This window comes from Ylistrum balloti, unplaced genomic scaffold (assembly GCF_031769215.1).
Source record: "Ylistrum balloti isolate Yb309-2 unplaced genomic scaffold, AGI_CSIRO_Ybal_v1 Utg370572, whole genome shotgun sequence".
Lineage (NCBI taxonomy): Eukaryota > Metazoa > Mollusca > Bivalvia > Pectinida > Pectinidae > Ylistrum > Ylistrum balloti.
This window is the reverse complement of record NW_026782358.1, coordinates 129,475-133,309: the sequence shown is the minus strand read 5'-3', so window position 1 is coordinate 133,309 and position 3,835 is coordinate 129,475.

The following is a 3,835-nucleotide window of genomic DNA, read 5'->3' as shown; positions in this document are numbered from 1 at the left end:
AAGAACGATGTAAACAACTTGACCTAGAATGCCTATTCATAGACTGGCTGTAAAATGATGATGCTGATAAATGGTAATGATGATGATAAGATTATTAGATACTGCTACAAAATGAGACATACATTGGAACTATTTATTAAAGATTTCTATGAAACAGATAATACGAGACGTTACAATAAAGAGACATTAAACCTTCCCATTTTAACATTACTGTATAGTTGTTTGATTTCGCAGGGCTATTATTTCGTGGTTTTCCCGGTTAGGGCTAGTTTGTGAGTATAAAATTCCAAGCATTTTCAAAGATTGGTTAACTGAGAGATAGTTGCTAGGTAATTAAATTTTTGCTTTTCATGACTGCGGAAATAGCAAAATGTGTGCAAACATTTCCCAACCTATCCAGTAAATGGCATGTGACGTCGAATCCAATACTGATTTGTCTTTGTTTCCGGGTTTATTCGAAAAACTATACCCAACGGACAGATAAAACATGTCCATCAAACACGTGATTGCATATCTAGAAAAGTACACGGCGCTTATTTTTTTCATTTTATGTAAAACATAGGAAAACGGGACGCCCTTTGCTGAAATATACAAAAGTATCTGATCTATTGGTGAAAAAAAAAAACAAAAAAAGTTTTAATTCCGGTTAACAATATCGTCTTCGTTATGTGTTTTATTATTATATTATTGACATCACGCTCCATTAAGGAGGGGGAGGGGGGTGTAGAGAGAGAGAGAATATCAAACTAAATACCGGCTGATACAACACGCAACGTCAGCCACAAGAAAACCATGTGGATCGTCATATTTCCGAGGTTTGGATTCGCATGTATAGTCATCACTGTCCTCCTGTTTCAGTTATACGCCGTTAGTGAACAAATTTTATTCACTCTTCTCCTGAGAATGAATAGTTAATAAACACTGCTAGATTTTTCAAAAAATGTTCTCCTATCGAATTCTTGAATAAGAAGTTAGGGAAATCCAAATTTAGTTGTCAAGTGTTGATAGAGATATACTCCCACGCTATGATTAAACTCAGTGCTATAAAGCTATATTCACAAACGAATCGTTCATGTTTTTGCAATAAATAATTTATTCTTCAATTAATTATTGTATAACATTTCCTTGACTTTTTATTCCACCATCGTATATCCAGGCTATTGTTAATATCTTCGATATATAGCAACTATTAAATGCTGAGGACATTTTCAAATATCTGATTTGCACACTTCTTGGTCAGTGATCTACTCAGTCATAACATTATTCTCCATTACACAGAATCTAAAACACTAAAACGGTGTTTATCGGATCACTGTAGTCATTCCCAGGCGTTGATATGATTCACTTGCTGTGTTGTCAGACTATTCAGCACCAAGGATTTATTCATTATTTAACATGATAACATTGTAAGCAGCTTTTAACACTCTTCATGAAGTGAAGGTCCCGTTGATACAAACCACGCAAAGCCTATCTTGTAATATAGTGATGCCATAAAACAATTATGTCAATAATTTATATGATTTTATAGCATACACCTATATACAGCCCTGTTTGAACTTATTTTTGGTTGCTTGTAGAAGATATTTTATCTGATAAAAGTTAGAGCATAAAATGATCTATTGATATGCCAAGCAACTCCGATGTATCTACGACCATATGCATATAACAGATATATTTCGTGTTTTAACCAAATACCTTGCGAAATAAATTATCTATTTACTTTTTTTACTTTTGAGTATCATGTTCTATAGTTAAAAGTCTGCTTAACTGTACAGAATTGTTTATTGAATTTCAAGATATGTTACACAACGTGTAACAGCACAACCGATAGTGTTCAGCTTAGTGAACAAACATCTGTACCTAAGAATAATGATAAAAATGTACAAAGGAAAACAAATAGGATTGTCTAATAAAGCCAGGAAAGAAAGGGAAAAAATAATCCACACCTTGTTGGTAGGATAGGATGATCGCAAACCTCGGGAAAATATGTTTAATTTGCAAACACGAGGTTTGTAACTTAGAAAAATCTAATACAACAATTTCATCACTGTTTGAATTTTCCTTTTGTGTCGGTTATTTTGTTACACAATTTAGGGAAGTAGTCAGCATTCATTGGGATTGTTAATTTTAATTGCAAATGAGTTATATGTATATATGTATAATTTCTTATCATTTCAGAAAGTTTATTTTCTGAAATTGTACAACATTAAAAGTAAGGTAAGCTAAAATACATCAAAACAGTTTTATTTATTAAAGACGATATAAGTATTACATGAAAAGTAAGGATCACTCTAATGATCACACTACCGTGATTGGCTGTACTTCATCTCAAACATATGGTGGCTGATATAACTCTCTCCTTGCAAGACAACGAAATAATTCAAAGAAAAGAGCACCTCGCAAAAACACATAAAGTCGCGTGGACGATATGTACAAATTAAAGATATATGATTTACTTGGCAAGGAAAGGGCCCTTATTTTACCTCTGAACAGAAGGGAAAATGTGCTCGAGAAAATAATAAGATGTCCACCAGCCCGATAAAACATTTATGCAATTATCGATTTCTGAGTTATCTTACGAATTCGACATTGGAATCTCGACACTAGCGGAATCATCTCTAATCTGTAATAATTTATGTCTAAAGCAGACGGTGCTGACAAACGTATTGCCAATGTACTTAGATAGGACCGCCTTTTGATTTATACAGGATTTATCATATGGGAATAGCGACAGGGAAGTATTGGAAGTATTCAGACAAGAAACGTTTATTTGTGGACCATTCAGCACCTCATGACTCCAAAGACAGCAACATAAATGAATAAACTGAGAAAGAGAAATAACCACTATCCTATGATAGCGATGATGGTACCGTCAAACAGGAAGAAATTCAGTTATGAAAACTAGACATAAAAGATGCCTTTAAACTTATTTCCGTCCCTCAAAAACCTCGATATATGTTGGAGGCAACAACACTAATTTTATACCAAGCTCACCTTAGGGTGTCGTTCCAGTCCAAAGCACTCTCTGCTTGATTGTGTCAAGTAACTTCCAGATAGAATACATACAAGGCATTCACTACCAGGCTTTCTTACAACCGAAGCGCAACATGAACTTTGCTAGTCGGTTGAATATTCATTGACGTTCCTTAATTTAATATCTCCTGAAGCTTGCTGCTTAAACCAAAATGTTGCAAATCAAGTATCATTGAACATGTTTAAAATGCCATTTACCTTCATGGAATTATATCCTATTGTGCTAACGTGTATGATTTGGGAACAAAGGTAGACAGGTCTCAAAATTAGACTACATATTGAAAATCAAGCAATCGCTAATATCACCAAAAAAGGGTGTTCTTAAAGCTCCCATATTGTGTCATTTATGCGACGTTCAACCTGGTGTACTTTTATTCACAATTGCGTTAGCAGAGAAAAGCAAATATCCAATTAAGACATAACAAGAATGTGCATCTACACTAGTACTGGCAATACATGTTCGACTAGAACAACTTACACATCTTCAAAAATTCGTCGAGACCTCTCGTCTTTAACCACTGGAAGAATATATGAAGAAACAATCGGCAGCATGAACTGCCAAAAACGATGGCTGCAGTAGCCCTGTGGCAGTATAAATGATGAGTTTGGAGAACGAGAGCCTTCCTTTGAGAGGACAAGTCTTGTAATGTTATGAATGTATCTTGGTCAATTAAATGTTTTGAAAAAAGTGTGCATTCAATTTTCACATGTCTTACACAATACAGTTTTATTGTCCCTGACTTTTTATTGCAACCGGGGGCATAGTAATATCGGTTTTTTTCCCGTTTTTTCGCTATTGTCT